This window comes from Scyliorhinus torazame, chromosome 9 (assembly GCF_047496885.1).
Source record: "Scyliorhinus torazame isolate Kashiwa2021f chromosome 9, sScyTor2.1, whole genome shotgun sequence".
Taxonomy (NCBI): Eukaryota; Metazoa; Chordata; class Chondrichthyes; order Carcharhiniformes; family Scyliorhinidae; genus Scyliorhinus; species Scyliorhinus torazame.
The window spans coordinates 193,566,102-193,587,483 of record NC_092715.1 but is presented as its reverse complement, the minus strand read 5'-3'; positions in this window follow the sequence as shown (position 1 = coordinate 193,587,483).

The window sequence follows — 21,382 nt, the reverse complement described above, 5'->3', positions numbered from 1 at the left end:
ATTACTGGCACCCCCTCTTAGTTTTTTTGGTTCCAATGCCTGGCTGAAAGTCAATCAGTAGAAGGGCTGGGCTGACTGGCCGGCAGAAAGGCCTGTGGCACTTAGCCATGGAGCAGTGAGAAGGGAGAAAGGGAGTGGTGAGGCAGGAAGGAGAAGACATCGGGCAGGAAGAAGACAACGGGCAGGAAGGAGAAGTCATCGGGCAGGATGGAGAAGACATCGGGCAGGAAGGAGAAGACATCGGGCAGGATGGAGAAGACATCGGGCAGGATGGAGACGACATCGGGCAGGATGGACAAGACATCGGGCAGGATGGAGAAGACATCGGGCAAGATGGAGAAGACAACGGGCAAGATGGAGAAGACATCGGGCAAGATGGAGAAGACATCGGGCAGGAAGGAGAAGACATCGGGCAGGAAGGAGAAGACATCGGGCAGGATGGAGAAGACATCGGGCAGGAAGGAGAAGACATCGGGCAGGAAGGAGAAGACATCGGGCAGGATGGAGAAGACATCGGGCAGGAAGGAGAAGACATCGGGCAGGAAGGAGAAGACATCGGGCAGGAAGGAGAAGACATCGGGCAGGAAGGAGAAGACATCGGGCAGGAAGAAGACATCGGGCAGGAAGGAGAAGACATCGGGCAGGAAGGAGAAGACATCGGGCAGGATGGAGAAGACATCGGGCAGGATTGAGAAGACATCGGGCAGGAAGGAGAAGACATCGGGCAAGATGGAGAAGACAACGGGCAAGATGGAGAAGACATCGGGCAAGATGGAGAAGACATCGGGCAGGAAGGAGAAGACATCGGGCAGGAAGGAGAAGACATCGGGCAGGATGGAGAAGACATCGGGCAGGAAGGAGAAGACATCGGGCAAGATGGAGAAGACATCGGGCAAGATGGAGAAGACATCGGGCAGGATGGAGAAGACATCCGGCAGGAAGGAGAAGACATCGGGCAGGATGGAGAAGACATCGGGCAGGAAGGAGAAGACATCGGGCAGGATGGAGAAGACATCGGGCAGGAAGAAGACATCGGGCAGGATGGAGAAGACATCGGGCAGGATGGAGAAGACGTCGGGCAGGATGGAGAAGACATCGGGCAGGGTGGAGAAGACATCGGGCAAGATGGAGAAGACATCGGGCAGGATGGAGAAGACATCGGGCAGGAAGAAGACATCGGGCAGGATGGAGAAGACATCGGGCAGGATGGAGAAGACGTCGGGCAGGATGGAGAAGACATCGGGCAAGATGGAGAAGACATCGGGCAGGAAGGAGAAGACATCGGGCAGGATGGAAAAGACGTCGGGCAGGATGGAGAAGACATCGGGCAAGATGGAGAAGACATCGGGCAAGATGGAGAAGACATCGGGCAGGATGGAGAAGACATCGGGCAGGAAGAAGACATCGGGCAGGATGGAGAAGACATCGGGCAGGATGGAGAAGACATCGGGCAGGAAGGAGAAGACATCGGGCAGGAAGGAGAAGACATCGGGCAGGAAGGAGAAGACATCGGGCAGGAAGGAGAAGACATCGGGCAGGATGGAGAAGACATCGGGCAGGATGGAGTAGACATCGGGCAGGATGGAGAAGACATCGGGCAGGAAGAAGACATCGGGCAGGATGGAGAAGACGTCGGGCAGGAAGGAGAAGACATCGGGCAGGATGGAGAAGACATCGGGCAGGATGGAGAAGACATCGGGCAGGAAGGAGAAGACATCGGGCAGGGTGGAGAAGACATTGGGCAGGAAGGAGAAGACATCGGGCAGGATGGAGAAGACGTCGGGCAGGATGGAGAAGACATCGGGCAGGAAGGAGAAGACATCGGGCAGGATGGAGAAGACATCGGGCAGGATGGAGAAGACATCGGGCAGGATGGAGAAGACATCGGGCAGGAAGAAGACATCGGGCAGGATGGAGAAGACATCGGGCAGGAAGGAGAAGACATCGGGCAGGATGGAGAAGACATCGGGCAGGATGGAGACGACATCGGGCAGGATGGAGAAGACATCGGGCAGGAAGGAGAAGACATCGGGCAGGATGGAGACGACATCGGGCAGGATGGAGAAGACATCGGGCAGGATGGAGAAGACATCGGGCAGGAAGGAGAAGACATTGGGCAGGATGGAGAAGACATCGGGCAGGATGGAGAAGACATCGGGCAGGATGGAGAAGACATCGGGCAGGATGGAGAAGACATCGGGCAGGAAGGAGAAGACATCGGGCAGGGTGGAGAAGACATTGGGCAGGAAGGAGAAGACATCGGGCAGGATGGAGAAGACGTCGGGCAGGATGGAGAAGACATCGGGCAGGAAGGAGAAGACATCGGGCAGGATGGAGAAGACATCGGGCAGGAAGAAGACATCGGGCAGGATGGAGAAGACATCGGGCAGGATGGAGAAGACATCGGGCAGGAAGGAGAAGACATCGGGCAGGAAGGTGAAGACATCGGGCAGGATGGACAAGACATCGGGCAGGATGGAGAAGGCATCGGGCAGGATGGAGAAGGCATCGGGCAGGATGGAGAAGACATCGGGCAGGAAGGAGAAGACATCGGGCAGGATGGAGAAGACATCGGGCAGGAAGGAGAAGACATTGGGCAGGATGGAGACGACATCGGGCAGGATGGAGAAGACATCGGGCAGGAAGGAGAAGACATCGGGCAGGGTGGAGAAGACATCGGGCAGGATGGAGAAGACATCGGGCAGGAAGAAGACATCGGGCAGGATGGAGAAGACGTCGGGCAGGATGGAGAAGACATCGGGCAGGAAGGAGAAGACATCGGGCAGGAAGGAGAAGACATCGGGCAGGATGGAGAAGACATCGGGCAGGATGGAGAAGACATCGGGCAGGAAGAAGACATCGGGCAGGATGGAGAAGACATCAGGCAGGAAGGAGAAGACATCGGGCAGGATGGAGAAGACATCGGGCAGGATGGAGAAGACATCGGGCAGGAAGGAGAAGACATCGGGCAGGATGGAGAAGACATCGGGCAGGATGGAGAAGACATCGGGCAGGAAGGAGAAGACATCGGGCAGGAAGGTGAAGACATCGGGCAGGAAGGAGAAGACATCGGGCAGGATGGAGAAGACATCGGGCAGGAAGGAGAAGACATTGGGCAGGATGGAGACGACATCGGGCAGGATGGAGAAGACATCGGGCAGGAAGGAGAAGACATCGGGCAGGGTGGAGAAGACATCGGGCAGGATGGAGAAGACATCGGGCAGGAAGAAGACATCGGGCAGGATGGAGAAGACGTCGGGCAGGATGGAGAAGACATCGGGCAGGATGGAGAAGACATCGGGCAGGAAGGAGAAGACATCGGGCAGGATGGAGAAGACATCGGGCAGGATGGAGAAGACATCGGGCAGGATGGAGAAGACATCGGGCAGGATGGAGAAGACATCGGGCAGGAAGAAGACATCGGGCAGGATGGAGAAGACATCGGGCAGGATGGAGAAGACATCGGGCAGGAAGGAGAAGACATCGGGCAGGATGGAGAAGACATCGGGCAGGATGGAGACGACATCGGGCAGGATGGAGAAGACATCGGGCAGGATGGAGAAGACATCGGGCAGGATGGAGAAGACATCGGGCAGGATGGAGAAGACATCGGGCAGGAAGGAGAAGACATCGGGCAGGATGGAGAAGACATCGGGCAGGATGGAGACGACATCGGGCAGGATGGAGAAGACAACGGGCAGGATGAAGAAGACATCGGGCAGGATGGAGAAGACATCGGGCAGGAAGGAGAAGACATCGGACAGGATGGAGAAGACATCGGGCAGGAAGGAGAAGACATCGGGCAGGATGGCGAAGACATCGGGCAGGAAGGAGAAGATATCGGGCAGGATGGAGAAGACATCGGGCAGGCTGGAGAAGACATCGGGCAGGAAGGAGAAGACATCGGGCAGGAAGGAGAAGACATCGGGCAGGAAGGAGAAGACATCGGGCAGGATGGAGAAGACATCGGGCAGGATGGAGAAGACATCGGGCAGGATGAAGAAGACATCGGGCAGGATGGAGAAGACATCGGGCAGGAAGGAGAAGACATCGGGCAGGATGGAGAAGACATCGGGCAGGATGGAGAAGACATCGGGCAGGATGGAGAAGACATCGGGCAGGAAGGAGAAGACATCGGGCAGGATGGAGAAGACATCGGGCAGGATGGAGACGACATCGGGCAGGATGGAGAAGACAACGGGCAGGATGAAGAAGACATCGGGCAGGATGGAGAAGACATCGGGCAGGAAGGAGAAGACATCGGACAGGATGGAGAAGACATCGGGCAGGAAGGAGAAGACATCGGGCAGGATGGCGAAGACATCGGGCAGGAAGGAGAAGATATCGGGCAGGATGGAGAAGACATCGGGCAGGCTGGAGAAGACATCGGGCAGGAAGGAGAAGACATCGGGCAGGAAGGAGAAGACATCGGGCAGGAAGGAGAAGACATCGGGCAGGATGGAGAAGACATCGGGCAGGATGGAGAAGACATCGGGCAGGATGAAGAAGACATCGGGCAGGATGGAGAAGACATCGGGCAGGAAGGAGAAGACATCGGGCAGGATGGAGAAGACATCGGGCAGGATGGAGAAGACATCGGGCAGGATGGAGAAGACATCAGGGGCCTTAAGAAGATCTTAACAGGGTTTTTATCATTTAATCCGAGGGAAGGAAGCAGTTAAGCCCGGTAGGTCGAGGGTAATCACTCCTACTCCTACTGGCCCAGGAGCAGTGCTGTACAGGCACTTAACCGAAGGGTCCGACTATTTTAACCTGCATTCAGGTGCCTGGCTTCCCAGACCCTTAGAAACTCATTCAGGCTGCAACTGAGAAGAATATAATCGTATTTAAAATTGAGGCACACAGTCTCATTGGAATATTTTCTCTGGAGAACAGGTTGGTCATTAGTGCCACAATCCACCTTTATTAAAACCACAAGTGGAGGTTGTTTGAGTTTGGGTTTTGTATTGTTGATCCCCTCCACTTTTCCTTCAAATCCTCCATTGTCCATCTTGAGGTTAAGAATACTCCCATTGAGTAAAAGTGGCTTGATGAGGCAACTAGCCTTCATGGTTTTTCCTGCTTTTTTATGAATTTCAACATCAAACGCTCGCAGGTCAGGAATGATATACAAGTGGGCGGCACGGTGGCTCAGTGGTTAGCACTGCTACATCACGGCACCGAGGATCCCGGTTCGAATCCCGGCCCCAGGTCACTGTCCATGTGTGGAGTTTTCACATTCTCCCTGTGTCTGTGTGGGTCTCGGCCCCACACCCAAAGGTGTGCAGGGTAGATGGATTGACCATGCTAAATTGCCCCTTAATTAAACAAAAAGGAATTATATACATGATAAAATGACTTTGCCCGAGCAATGAAGAGCAGCCCTATCCTCATAGGAATATCTTCTTTTGCAGCAGAGCCATTTTAGCTTCTCTCTTTGCCTGACAACCAAATTTGCACAAAATCTCAAAGTCAGAATCAGGACTTAGCAATTGGAACTGTTGCCGCTGAAGTTTTGGACCTGTCTAAATATCACACATATGCTCGATTGGGCTCTTTCACAGAAATGCGTTATATTCTGCCCTCACACAATCCAAAGCTGCCAAATGTCACTCATTACGAGTAATAATGCTTCATTTTCATTTAATTTTTTTTGATGCATGTCAGTCTCAAAAATAATCACAGCTCCATATGTTTCAATGGGATCTTGCTAATAGCAAATTTCTCTCCTAACATGTCCCTGATGCAGAGATTTGGCAGCCTTACAAATACTGCATGTGTCCACATAGTGGCAATTTTTGTTTTAGCTTGAAAGTAACAATGGGAACACACCAGATGGCAAGTGGAATATGGCAGCTGTAGAATGGATACAAGGAGGGATGTCGCAGTCACAGTGGGAGAAAGGGCATTCGGGAGGTGGCATTATATATCAATAAACAAAAGCGATTTTACCTGTTAATTACAAGGGAACTCAATATTTCATACCAATGAATTTTTCCTTAACTAGCCCGTGATGTTTATATTTTGCAGCTGTTCGATTTCATTATTTTAACTTGATTTAAAAGGAACAAAATTTGGAATGCTTTCTGGGTGTTGCCAGAGAATGCAATATGAACGAGAAACATTTAGATTGTATAAAATGAAATGAAAATCCTGAATCTGTACTTTTTTAAACAGGGAGGAAATAATACTGCATTCCTTAAAATGTTACATTAAAGCAAAGATAATAGGGGTATTGTACAAATCAGCTGCTGTTTCATTATGCAGCAAAATCATGTTGGACAAATCTGCAAAGGATATTCATTTCTAATAGAAAGCTCTGAAAAATGAACAAATTTAGTGATATTTGACAAGGTGTAAGGATGCTGCTGGAGCTGTCAAAGACTGAACAGAAAAAATGGTGCTGTAGCTGTAACAGTTTATTAACTATCTGCAATTTACAGGTTAAATTGATTACAATCGAATTCTTACTTTTCTTAAAAGAAAAAAACCTGCAGTCCCAGTAGCTCATCCAGCAAGCTGCACGGGAGTGAACTATTACTGTGTTCATGTAGAACTCTGAAGATGGATAATGGAGCAGTGAGATTTCAGATTGATCTGAACAGTAGTTAGTGGAGCATGGAGGAAAATCTACGACCCGTTCAAGAAAGAGATGGCCAGTCCTCGGCATCAAGTATATCTCTGCCAACACGGGGTAAAAAGTTGGGTTTCATGTAATCATCCTGCTGTTGCCCAGTTTCAATTTGTTGGTTACATAGACTTTCTCTGACCATTTGTGTCTTATATGTTTTTAAAGTCACCTGTTTTTAACTGTTTCATATCAGTTCATGCTCAGAAAGTACAGTGTATCCAGCAGCAACCTCAGAATATACAGACTCGACATGAAAGATATTCTTCTGCAGCAAAGTAGCAAGATCACATACAGTATTCTGAAATTAAAGCAGAGTCCAAGTTCCGCTTGGGCTCATACCTGACAAGTTTGTTCGGCCTCAAGCAGGCAGTAATCACTTTTCAGAATGTGCCGAGGCAGGGCTGACTTTGATTGACAGTTGGTTAGACCTTGTGTTATCTCCATTAGTCTGGGAACAGTTGCACTATAGTGACATTTTCACTAAGTCAACATGCAATAGGAAAAGTTACACTTAAGCTAACACATATTGTGTCGGTGCATTTTGTGATATTGTGAATTCATCATCCAAATTGCATCGCCAGTGACAGACATGCACCTGCAAATATTGACCCCTGCGTTGTATAGTGACAGATCTGCACCCACTCGTACTAAATCCCAACGTTTTACAGAGACAGACTCACATCCACAAGTGCAGGCACGATTATACATACCTTTCTTAACTCCTGACTTGACTATTCCAATGCTTTCTTGTCCATCCTCCCATCTTATGTCCTCTGTAAACCACAATCAATCAACAATTCTGCTGTCCAAATCTGATCTTGCACCAAGCCCTGCTTATCCATCAGTAACAACTCATATTGTATAGCGCTTTTGATGTAATGAAACATCCCGAAATGAATCACAGGAATAATATAAAACAAAATACGACAGCAAGCCATTTAACAAAGAGTGCAGAGGGCATGCAAGGAGCAGCATGAGGTGCCAACATGGGGAAGCTACAACATAGGACTACATGCATGCTAAACAGCATACGCAGCACGTGATAGAACAAAGAACAAAGAAAAGTACAGCACAGGATCAGGCCCTTCGGCCCTCCAAGCCTGTGCCGACCATGCTGCCCGTCTAAACTAATATATTCTACACTTCCTGGGTCCGTATCCCTCTATTCCCATCCTATTCATGTATTTGTCAAGATGCCCCTTAAATGTCACTATCGTCCCTGCTTCCACCACCTCTTCCGGCAGCGAGTTCCAGGCACCCACTACCCTCTGTGTAAAAAACCTGCCTTGTACATCTCCTCTAAATCTTGCCCCTTGCACCTTAAACCTATGCCCCCTAGTAATTGACCCCTCTACCCTGGGAAAAAGCCTCTGACTATCCACTCCGTATATGCCCCTCATAATTTTGTAGACCTCTATCAGGTCACCCCTCAACCTCCGTCGTACCAGTGAGAACAAACCGAGTTTATTCAACCGCTCCTTATAACTAATGCCCTCCATACCAGGCAACATCCTGGTAAATCTCTTCTGCACCCTCTCTAAAGCCTGCACATCCTTCTGGTAGTGTGGCGACAGGAATTGAACACTATACTCCAAGTGTGGCCTAACTAAGGTCCTATACAGCTGCAACATGACTTGCCAATTCTTATACTCAATGCCCCAGCCAATGAAGGCAAGCATGCCGTATGCCTTCTTGACTACCTTCTCCACCTGTGTTGCCCCTTTCAGTGACCTGTGTACCTGTACACCTAGTTCTCTCTGATTTTCAATACTCTTGAGGGTTCTACCATTCACTGTATATTCCCTACCTGCATTAGACCTTCCAAAATGCATTACCTCACATTTGTCCGGATTAAACTCCATCTGCCATCTCTCCGTCCAAGTCTCCAAACGATCTAAATCCTGCTGTATCCTCTGACAGTCCTCATCGCTATCCGCAATTCCACCAACCTTTGTGTCGTCTGCAAACTTACTAATCAGACCAGTTACACTTTCCTCCAAATCATTTATATATACTACGAACAGCAAAGGTCCCAGCACTGATCCCTGCGGATCACCACTAGTCACAGCCCTCCAATTAGAAAAGCACCCTTCCATTGCTACTCTCTGCCTTCTATGACCTAGCCAGTTCTGTATCAATCTTGCCAGCTCTGATATACAGAGTTAAGTGATCCCACAACCTGCAGATCAGATATAAGCTCTGCAGCCCTGCCATATCCACCCATGAATAGTGGTGGACAATTAAACAATTCAGTGGAGGAGGAGGCTACACTAGAAATCCCCATCATCAGTGCAAAAGATAAGGCTAAAGCAATCACAACAATCTTCAGCCTGAAGTGCAGAGTGGATGATCCATCTTGGCTTCCTCTGGTGGTCCCCAATCACAGATGCCAGTCTTCAGCCACATTTTCACAGCAGAAAGCTCCTTAGCTGCTTTTGATATGGTGAGGAGTTGTCAATCAGAGCAAAACTGCTCATAAACATTGTGGTTAACATCAAAGCAGGGTACTTGAGATACATTCAAGTGTGAAGGGAAAGATAGATCAACAGTCCACCAACCACCTTTCTCTGGAGTAATAAAACTGTCAATCACTGGCTAATTAAATGTGTTGTTGTGTGAAATTGAATGGAAGATTTGCATTTCAAAGGCTGTCAAGGAATTTGAAGCCTTTTGAAGTGTAATTGGCTTTCAAGAAAGCCTCCGACACCTGTAACAGCTGCTACCTTAAACACCTTTGTCTGAAGCAGCGGATGTTAGAAAAGGGCTAGTGAAAATGCAATGATCTTTCATCCTACTGCCTGGACTGTTCTTCAGCTTTCAGACAGGGTCTCTGATAGTGGTCTCTGTTGGAGTCTCTGATGGGGATTGTGGGGGTTTGGGCAGGGGAGGAGGATTTGGGTTGTGGTGGGGAGGTGGGGCCTTCCAATGGACTTTGAAAGACACCTCAGTTACGCACTGACCCCCTTGACCCACCACCGGGTCTGCCGCATCTGGACCAAGCTTGAGAAAATTTGCACCAAATACTGCTGGAAGAATTTCCCACTGTGGGGGTTGGTGTATGATGGGGTAGTGGTGGGGGTTGAAGATTCGGGTTTCCAGCCCATTAATCAGATGCAATTGGATGTAAATCACCGATTTGCATCCTCGCACCAGTGCAGTGTGTGTACTTCACTACTGGTGAGCACCAGAGCATTGGAATGAGATTAGTGCCCAGAGCTGATTCTGTTTATTGGCCAACACTCCATTCTCCGCCGGATGAGGAAACCCGCTAACGGCATTGGGCAATGGAGAATCAACTCTCAGATGTGTTGACCATAGCGGGGTCTCAGAGGTCATTGTACCCTCATGGTGGTCAAAGACATGGCAGGGCATGGCCCTCATACTACCCCTGACACCCTGAAAGTTCCAACCTGACAGTGCCAACTAGGCAGAAAGAGCAGACCTCAAAAGAAGGTCTAGAGCACCCCAGTAAAGCACTGGAGGGTAAAGAAACACTACGCTGAAGGATCCTCAGGCAACCCAGGGAGACGTAGACATCAGAATGATGGAGACAGGAGACCCCAGAGACAAGACTTAAGCAAGCCACAAGATGGTTACAGACCATGTCAATGCAATGAATCCAATTAATTGAAGAATTAGTGCAGAAGAATGAAAAGGCTGAGAAGCAGCTGAAATTCTTAAAAACAGAGCTTTTGAGAATATTCACACAGTACCCAAACATCAACAGCAGATGGCAGCACCAAGCAAGTGGATGTCTGTGAAACAAGGAAAGCTATCTTAAATAATCCTGTGGAAGAGAAATTAACATAAATGAAATACTGCTGAAATATTCTGGTTTCGGCCTTATTATGAAAACACATTGTCCTCCGAAAGGTTGCCTGGCCTACATGTGAATCCAGACCCACAGCAATGCAGTTGACTCTTAAATACCGTCAGCAATGGGGGCAATAAATGCTTGCCCAGCCAGAGACGCCAACATACCATGAACGAATAAGAAAAAAACCTACTTTCTATTAAAAAGGTAGATGTTGTCACAGTCCCAGAAGACCATAGCCTGCGCTCCCCTTTGAGAGCTAACTGGGCGTAATTTAACCTGAGGGTCACCACACCTCAGATGATGGCATGGTTGAGAAGGCTTCTTGAATAACCTCAGCCAGTTGAAGAATTGAACCCACGCTGGCATCTACAAGGCGCACTGCAAGAACTCACCAAAGCTATTTAAGCAGCACTTTCGAAACTCATCAATGGTGGAAGGGGTGAATATATGTGGAAGGGCTGCCAATCAAACAGGCTTTTTTGTTCTGGATGGTGTCAAGTTTCAAGTGTCAAGTGTCATGACTGCTCCACGTCATGAACCAGCCATGTGAGCTAACCAACTTCCTCTTTCTGTTAACCAGGTAATTGAAGCTATTCATGTATAATGACAGACCAAAACATCCATTGAAGACGGTGTATTTACAAAGTTTATGAATCGAACTCCTGACAGTGATATTAAATAACACCATGGAGAACCTATCAGTGATTGAGTTGCCATGGTGCCCTGTGCTCATGCACACCCTTACATAGTGATCCCCCTGTTGCCTCGGAGTAGGTGGAGTCTGCTCACATCTCCTGCTACATGGCATTGAGGAGCATGGTGGCTGGCCTCACTGTGAAGTAAAATATCAGGGATCTACCTGAGACTGCGGGCTCTGCATATGTTCAGGGGCAGTCATTGTCAATGGGGCATGTAGCACAGATCAGGGTGCCGAAATGTTCTTGGAACCCTCATCTTCCTTATTCATCCCAAAGCCCTGGGTTGGCTTTCATGGAGGATGGTTAGGGATGGCTGCTGGGAAACAGAAGTCATCACTTGCAGCTAACATTTTGCCACCAGCATGAGTGACCTGTTAGAAATTCACAGCTCCCCTCGTACTGATCGGTAGAACTCAGCTCTTATACGATGGACGGCCTGGCCCAGGGCTTCAGCTCCCTGATATTTTATTTCACAGTGAAGCCAGCCACCATGCCCCTCAATGCCATGTAGCAGGAGAGGTGAGCAGACTCCACCTACTCCGAGGCAACAGGGGGAGCACTGTGTAAGGGTGTGCCTTTGTATGGTGTCAGGCTGCTCCTTCCTGCATGCACTCGGTGTAATGCTGCATGTGTCTCTCCATGAGCTTAGCCATTCTCACATATTAGGATTTCATGTGTTTGAGTCCCAGAAATAAGGTAGATTTCACCACCGCAGTGGATTCCTTCAAAGGAAGTCTGAGAACTCTGCCAGCTGTCCACACACCTGCAGTTGATGCTCCAAGTACTGCGCTCCATAAGGTGACTCCTGAAGCGCAATGTCAACGCCCACCTTGCACCAATGTGTCTGACACCTCCTCCTGCACTCTAGTGCTGTGCCCTTCATCACATGTTATCCACTCTAAATGTACGCTACATCCCTCAGAACTGCAGGTATCTGTGACAGTAGAATGGGGTCAGGAATTGATTTCCTGGCTCACAAAAACCTTCCACAATCTACAAGAGTACAAGTCAGAGGTTTGATGGAATACTCTCCACTTCCCTGGATGAGAGCAGCTCCAACAACACTCAAGAAACTTGACACCATCCAGAACAAAAAAGCCTGTTTGATTGGCAGCCCTTCCACATATATTCACCCCTTCCACCATTGATGAGTTTCGAAAGTGCTGCTTAAATAGCTTTGGTGAGTTCTTGCAGTGCGCCTTGTAGATGCCACACACTGCTGCCACTGCTCATCACCTGCTGCACTGATGGCGGATGCGTCGCCTGCTTGTTTTTTTTAGCACACTGGACACATTCCCCCTTCCTCTGGGCTATATAATTCCCCCTCCCTCACTGCACCTCTTTGTGCAAAATCTGGAGATCCTGCTTGGAGCCCTCCTGCACCTTCAACAGCTGGCATCCTCGGTGACATCCCAGCACAACAATTGTAAGGGTCCTTCCTATTGATTGCTTATTTCCTCTTTCTTTAGTTTTGCAGTTGATCATTTTCCATCCATGGATGCTTAATGGACATGTATCTTTAAGTCAATCAGCAGAACGAATGAGGAATTCAAAAAGTTGCAACATGGGACGTGCTGCTGGTTTTTCGGACAGGACAACTCAGACTTAGATTGGATTGGTTTTGTTTTATGGTCATGTGTACTCAGGTACACTGAAAAGTATTGTTCTGCATACAGTGCAGACAGATCATTCCATACATGAAAATAAACATAGGACATACATAAATACACAATGTAAATACATAGACAGAGGTATCGGGTGAAGCATACGGAGTGTAGTACTACTCAGTAGAGAAGATTTGTGAAGAGATCAGATCAGTCCATTAAAGAGTCAATCAGAGGTCAGGTAACAGCGAGAAAGAAGTTGTTTTGAATCACTTAGTGTGTGTTCTCAGACTTTAGTAGCTCGTGCCCGGTATACGGAGTTGAAAGAGTGAATAACCCAGGTGGGAGGGGTCTTTGATTATGCTGCCTGCTTTTCCAAGGTAGCTTTAGGTGTAGGCAGAGTCAATGGATGGGAGGCAGGTTTGTGTGATGGACTGGGCTGTGATCATGACTCTCTGTAGTTTCTTACGGTCTTGGGCCGAGCAGCTGCCATACCAGGCTGTAATGCAGCCAGATAGGATGTTTTCTACGGTGCATCTGTAAACATTGCTAAGAGTCAATGTGGACATGCCCGATTTCCTTAGTTTCCTGAGGAAGTATAGGTGCTGTTGTGCTTTCGTGGTTGTAGCGTCAACGTGGGTGGACCAGGACAGATTGTTGGTGATGTACACACCTAGGAATGCGAAGCTGCCAACAATCTCCACTTCAGCCCCATTGATGCAGACAGGGGTGTGTACGATATGGCTCTTCCTGAAGTCAATGACCAGCTCTTTAGTTTTGCTGACATTGAGGGAGAGATTGTTGTCATTACACAACACGACTAGATTCTCTATCTCCCTTATGTACTCTGACTCTGACTCATCATTGTTCGAGATTCGACCCACTACGACCGTGTCATCAGCAAACTTGTAGATATTAATAATAATAATCTTTTTATTATAGACTTACAGTAACACTGCAGTGAAGTTATTGTGAAAAGCCCCGAGTCACTACATTCCGGCACCTGTTCCGGTACACAGCGGGAGAATTCAGAATTCTCAGCTGGTACGGGAATTGAACCCGCGCTGCTGGCATTGTTCTGTATTACAAACCGGCTGTCTAGCCCACTGAGCAAGTCCAGCCCTGTGTTGGAGTTGGATGGAGTTGGAGCCAAATTTTGCCCCTCAGTCATGTGGGTACAGGGAGTATAGTAGGGGGCTAAGTGTACAGCCTTTCAGGGCCCCAGTATTTAAAACTATCATGGAGGAGGTGCTGTTGTTTATCTTTACTGATTGTGGTCTGTGGGTCAGGAAGTCGAGGATCCAGTTGCAGAGGGAGGAGCCAAGTCCTAGGTTTTGGAGCTTTGATATGAGCTTGACAAGGATTATGGTGTTGAAGGTGACGCTGTAGTCAATGAATAGGAGTCTGACGTAGGAGTCCTTGTTCTCGAGATGCTCCAGGGATGAGTGTAGGGCCAGGGAGATGGCGTCTGCTGTGGGCCGGTTGTGGCGGTATGTGAATTGCAATGGATCAAGGGATTCTGGGAGTATGGAGTAGATCGGTCTCATGACGAACCTCTCAAAGCGCTTCATAATGATCGATGTCAAGGCCACCAGATGATAATCATACTTGCCTCGTTCTTCTTTGGCACTGATGTTATGGTGGTCTTCTTGGTGCAGGTGGAATAGAGAGAGATTGAAGATGTCCGTGAACACATCTGCCAGTTAGTCCACGCAGGGCCTGAGTGCACGACCAGGGACCCCGTCAGGACCCGTCAGTTTCAAGAACGGCGATCTGACTTTGGAAGCTGTGACGGTCGGTATGGGTTGTCTGGGGCTGCTGGGGCAGTTGACAACGGTTTCATGGTTTCCTGCTCGAACCGAGCATAGAATGCATTGAGTTCACTGGGGAGGGGTTAGCTGCTGCCGGAGATTCTACTTGGCTTTACTTTGTAGTCCATTATGTTGATTAAGCCTTGCCACAACCGACGAGAGTCCATGGCATTAGTCTATGACTCTAGCTTGGTCTGGAATTGTCTCTTAGCATCCTTGATAACTTTGCGGGGGTCGTACCTGGATTTCCTGTATAGGTCAGGGTCGCCTGTCTTGAATGCCTCAGACATGGCCTTCAGTAGGGAGTGAATCGCCTGATTAAACCATGGTGTCCAGTTGGGGAACATACGTACTACCTTATTTGACACGCAGTCTTCTACATACTTGCTGATGAAGTCTGTGATGGTGGTGGCATACTCGTTTAGGTTGGTCATTCTGTTCTTGAACATGGACCAGTTCACTGACTCCAAGCAGTCACGTAGGATCTCTTCTGTTTTCTTGGACCAGCACTGAACGACCTTCTTAACCGGGTTCTCCCGCTTAAATGGAGATAAGGGGCTGGATTATCCGTCCCGCCGCGCCAGATTTATGGGATGCTCCGCTTCGCCGGCTGGTCAATGGGGTTATCCATTGTGAGGCAGCCCCACGCCGTCAGGAAACCCCCGGGCTGCCAGCAAAATAGAGCATCCCAACGGTGGAGAATCCAGCCCAAGATCTGTGATTATGAAGGCTCCAATGAAGGATAATTTGTAACACAAAGAGTGGCGCAATTAAAGCCAAGCAACTCTGCAAACTGAACCCTGAGCATTACTTGGCACTGAAAGTAACCATGTGAAGGAAAAGAGAGAATGTAAAGCTAGAGGGGTTGAAGAGAGTTTATTGATTAAAAATGAACCAAATATTTCTCTCAGTATTGACAATACTGCTGGCAGTTTGGCAGCAGAGGATCCTTGAAATTTGGATAAACATTCATTGGACAATCAGGAAAGACTGGCTGCATTATTCGAGAGACAGAAAGAGGCCGAAATGCAGAAAAAACACATTCACAGGGCCCTCTCCAATTTGGGCAGTCAGAAATCTGACAAAGGGAAGGATGTTGCCTTTGACTTTGAAGAAGAGAATTGAAACAAGTCACTGATTGAAAATTTTAGACAAAGTTCTAAAGATGCAAACATATCATTGAAAATACAGTGCAGAAGGAGGCCATTCGCCCCATCGAGTCTACACCGACCCACTTAAACCCTTACTTCCGCCCTATCCCCATAACCCAATATCCCTCCGAACCTTTTTGGACGCTAAGGCAATTTATCATGGCCAATCCACCTAACCTGCACGTCTTTGGACTGTGGGAGGAAACCTGAGCACCCGGAGGAAACCCACACAGACACGGGGTAGAATATGCAGACTCCACACAGACAGTGACCCAGCGGGTAATCGAACATGGGACCCTGGAGCTGTGAAGCCACAGTGCTATCCACTTGTGCTACCGTGCTGCCCAGCTTGAAGCAGGTGGAATAGAGAGAGAAATATCAGCAGGAGAAGAAAAGAGAGAAGATCTAATAAAGATACGGAAACAATATAGAATGGGTTGGAGTGAAACACCGGGAGGCACACTGTTAACTAATCATGATGTCGACATATGAAACTCTTAACCAATAAAACCACGTCCATCTCGACTGAAACCACAGAGACTGGCTCCGTTAGAGACTGAAATACAGTGCATGTTGGATATATTGTGGAAACAAGTGAAAACGCTGTGGTCCACAGAACCCCAAATAGAGTTTGGAGATTGAGGGCCAGATTAGTGGGCAAACTGATGCTGGCTGCCCTGGACTTATCCAAACCATTAAAATGGTCACAGATGCCAATAACCTGGGGTAATGGCAGTGCGACTAGCCCTTCAGCACTTTGAAGGATATGTCTGACATAACAAAAAATAAAGCTCAGTTTATACAGACCATAATCCGCTTGCATTTATGGAAAAGTTTAAAATTCGGAATGCAAAATTATTCCATTAGGGTATATGATTACAACCGTTCAATGTTAAAATAGTAAACATTCCCGGAAAGGATAATGTGATAGCAAATGCTATGTCACACGTTTAATGGCTGAGTAGTTACCAAAGTAACAAATGGTAAGGGAACTTATGGAATAGATGGATGGATGGATATGCGTTTGTGATTTATGTCTTGTAAACTTCATAATGAAATGTCCATGCCCTGACGTTTCATTCATTTAGGGAGAAAGGTATGTAAGGGACCTTCCTGTTGATTCTCTTGTTTCCCCTTTCTTTATTTTTGCAGTTATCATTTTTGATCCATGGATGCTTAATGGACATGTAACTTTAAGTCAAGCAGCAGAGAGAATGAGGAATACAGCATAATGTATGGTGCTGGTTTTTCAAACAGAAGAACTCAGACTTTTCAGCACCTCAGAGATGGGGTGGGACTCGGATTGATTGATTGGCTTGTGGCCAATGAATTGACCAAAAGGCTGTATTCTGCCTGGTAACAGGTGGTGATTGGATCCTGCCTGAGTATAATGATTTTCAGAAACCCAAGGAGCTCAGTTTTGAATCCCGAATACAGGGATAAGGATCATCTTTCTTTATCTCTCTCTCTCTCTCTTTTTCTCTCCCTCCTGAAAGGCTGTATGTCTGAAACTGCAGAAACCTGAATGAATCTACAGAGACAACCTCAAACTGAAAGCCTAAATTGAAGTAAGAACATCTGCAGAGCTGTACACAGATTCTGCATGAATCTGAAGCAAACAATCTCGAACTGAAAGTCTGGATTCAAGCAAAGGTACTGGAAACAACCATCTGAAACAAAGACTCTTGAGTTAGATTCTCTATCGGCAGGACCCTCTGTTTTGCTGGCAATGCACTCACATTCTTGGATTTCCCAACAGCATGGGGGTGCCCACAATGGGAAATCGCATTGGCCGACTGCCGGGATGGAGGAGCCCGGTGATGGCGGGGGCGCTCCGCATCAGAAAGCGGGTGCAGCGGGACAGAGAATCCCACCCCTTATCTTTTGACTTTCATCCTTATTATTTTACCCCTCTTCTCCCCCTCTGTTTTTGTATGCCTTGTGTGTGTGTGTGTATAGAGGATGGGTCACATTAAAGTGGGGGGTTAGGAATTTGATAGTAGTTACCCAGTTGTATTTGCTGCATATTTCATTATTGTTCTTGTTATAAATAAAAAGTAATAGTGTTTAAATTTACAAACCTGATGGCTATAATTATTGGGCAGCGAAGGGCCAAAGACTTCGGGTATTTTTCGAAGAATTATTGGTTAATTCAATTGTGTTGTGACTCCAGGTCAAATGGGGCTGGAATTGACCGCGCACTAGCCCAGGGGGTCGGAACACAATGAAGAAAGAACATGGACATGTGAGGCTTCTAGTTTTGCCTGTCACCTCACATAACCTATTTCTGTTCCCATGCAAGAACCTGATTCTGAGCACTGACTGATGTTGGTGGGGGGTTGAATGAATGCAAGGTGGCATGGCATATATTCCTGTCATGCCAATGTGGCATGATGTTCTCCCGAGTACACAGATCCCTGCATGCTTGCTCCCTCTGGCTTATATCAACATGCTGCTGCGAGGCTAATGGGCAAGTCAGAATTGGATGCCAATATTCTGAAGTGTAGGTGGAAGGGAAAAGGTCCTGCTTGCAATGCTGGAATTTATATTCTGTTCTAAACCAAGAGTAAGTAAGATCTTGTCGGGAAAGACCTTACTGCCAAAATAGACAATCACTAATTTAAAATATATACCAACAAATTTTAATGGACAACAGATATGAATTCCATAAGTGGAGGCATGGCACGGTACACTGTCTTTCCTGTGGACACCAGGTTTTCTAGGTCTTCTCTTCTTCGTGGTTCCTTGAACATGGTTTCTTGACTCACATTATTTTTCAAGATTTCAACTTAGTAAACCTAACTCTAATATACCTATTTTGCAGATTTAAGACTTCAACTCTCACCTGAATTGTTGTAGTTGCATGTTTCACAGCTGCTTGCTGAGTGCCTTTCTCTCACTCCATGCCTCTCATTCTCTTTTACTCGCTCGCTCGCTGTATTCTTCACAGCTGCTTGTTGAATGCCTTTCTCTCTCTCTGTCTCTTGCTCTTTTTCCCTCTCACTCTGTATACATTTCACAACTGCTTGCTGAGTGGCTTTCTCGCGTTCTTTTTCTTTCTCGCTCTCTTTGCATTTCACAGCTGTTTGCTGAATGTCATTCTCTCTTTCTCTCTCTTTCTCGCTCTCTATACATTTCACAGTTGCCTGCTGAGTGTCTCTCTCTCAAGCTGAAAGCAGCTTTATAACAAAGACTGTTCAATTTTTCTTAAGCCAATTACTTTAGTCTGAATACTGCACTGTAACACTGATCTTGATTATTCCATAATCCCCAACCCAGTGACAATTACATTAGGCACTTCTGGATTCTTACAACAATTCTTACGACAATTACCCATCGACTGGCAATATCTTACGCAAGTGCTAACTTCCTAGCAAGTGCCCTACTACTTACTCCTAACTTTCTCTCCCAGCAAGAACCCCCTTAGCAAGTGTCCTGAGATAAACACTATCCCTGATCAAGTACCAAGATCCCTGGCAAGTTATCTATTTTTATACCTTTTTGCGGCAGGCTTTGCAACATTCAGCTCAGGTTGTCAGCACAACTAATAATGCCTACCCATATATTTGTCATTCTTGGCCAATGGCTTCCTGTACAACAACCTAGCCTCAGTTTGTACCCTATATTTACAATTATTCACCAATGAGAAGAGTGTTTCTGGTTCGTATATCAAACTAACCTTAGCTCGTGCCCTTTATTTGCAATTTGATCCCTCAGGCCATCCTCCTTGCCTATCAGTATCCCAGTTTTGTCTTTTGTTTACTGCTATTTATAGACTCTCCGGGCTTTGCGAAGGACACATTAATTTGTCCACCTGAATTAGCGAATTGATGGAAATACCGAATCTGGGGCGAAATTCTCCCAAAACTGCGCAATGTCCGCTGACTGGCGCCCAAAACGGTACCAATCAGACGGGCATCGCGCCGCCCCAAAGGTGCGGAATGCTCCGCATCTTTGGGGGCCGAGCCCCAACATTGAGGGGTTAGGCTGACGCCGGAGGAATTTCCGCCCCGCCAGTTGGCGGAAACGGCCTTTGTTGCCCCGCCAGCTGGCGGGGAAAAGACATGTCGGGGCGGCGCATGCGCGGGAGCGTCAGCGGCCGCTGACAGTTTCCCGCGCATGCGCAGTGGAGGGAGTCTCTTCCGCCTCCGCCATGGTGGAGACCGTGGCGGAGGCGGAAGGGAAAGAGTGCCCCCACTGCACAGGCCCGCCCGCGGATCGGTGGGCCCCGATCGCGGGCCAGGCCACCGTGGGAGCACCCCCGGGGTCAGATCGCCCCGTGCCCCCCCCAGGACCCCGGAGCCTGCCCACGCCACCTTGTCCCGCCATTCAAAAGGTGGTTTAATCCACGCCGGCGGGACAGGCAATTTATCGGCGGGACTTCGGCCCATCCGGGCCGGAGAATCCAGCGGGGGGGGGGGGGCCCGCCAACCGGCGCGGCCCGATTCCCGCCCCCACCGAATATCCGGTGCCGGAGACTTCGGCAACCGGCGGGGGCGGGATGCACGGCGGCCAACGGCCATTCTCCGACCCGCTGGGGGGGTTGGAGAATGACGCCCCTGATCTTTCTGGGTCCCTGCCACAACCACCATAATACATCACTCTCTGCAGATTAATCAACCACTTTTGCTACAATCCCGAATTAATGGGAATAATTTTTTTCTCTTCCTTCATAATCGAACAACAGTAAAGAGCGCAACCTAACCAAATTGGAAAAGAGTCTCATGATGTGCACGTTTAGCCACGTGAAAAATCATGCTATCTATCGGGGCTTTCTTTCAATTCTGGGACTCAACGGGGAACGCCCTGCCGAGGCCATACTTAGTCTCCTTTCCTGCATTGAGGAGCTCTGCTCGCCGGAAGTCCTCAGTGCTGGACCCCCGAATCACCTTTAAGAAGATCCTCGCCCCCCCCCCCCCATATCTCACCTCACACGTGCAGGGCACCCCCTTGAGCCCAATCTCTGGCATGGAAAAAATGCCAGCCTGGCACCTTGGCACTGCCAGCCTGGGGGCACCTACAGCCATGGTGCCAGACAGGTGATGCCAGGGTAGCACCCTGTCCAGAGGGAAAGCACCCGACAGCCTCCGATGCCCAGGGACACCCCCACAAGTGGCATTCTGCTTGCTCCTCATTTGTGGGGACCAGCGCTGAATGGCACTCACCTGAGGCCTCCGAGGGAAAGGGATTAGATCCCAAAGCCTCGGGTAGATTAGATGAGTGCATATTAGGGTGAGACTAGCTGTCTCACTCTAACATGCAGATTTCAGCCTCATATCCAAATGTTTTACAAGATCTCGTTAGATCTCGCGAGTTGCGGAGAGCCGGGTCAATCCGGAAAAGGGATCTCTTGGCATTTATCGGCCGTGCTGCCTTTCAGGCACAATGCAACTGGTAGATCAGGTCCATTGTGTCAAGTTGTCTGAAGTTCAAAAATTAACTTTGGAGACAATAACCTACCCCAAGACATAAGGACGGCAGGGAAATTTAAATCACCAAATGGTGACAGACTCATAAAATGGATTTCTTCAGATCAATTTTGTAAGATACTTAAGACAATGAAGAAAACAGTTGGGGGCCAGCGAGTTGAAAAATTATTCCTTGATCTCTTAAGATGAAGGAAACGGGAAGCTTTATTTATCACTCGGACCTTCAACTGCAAGATATTAG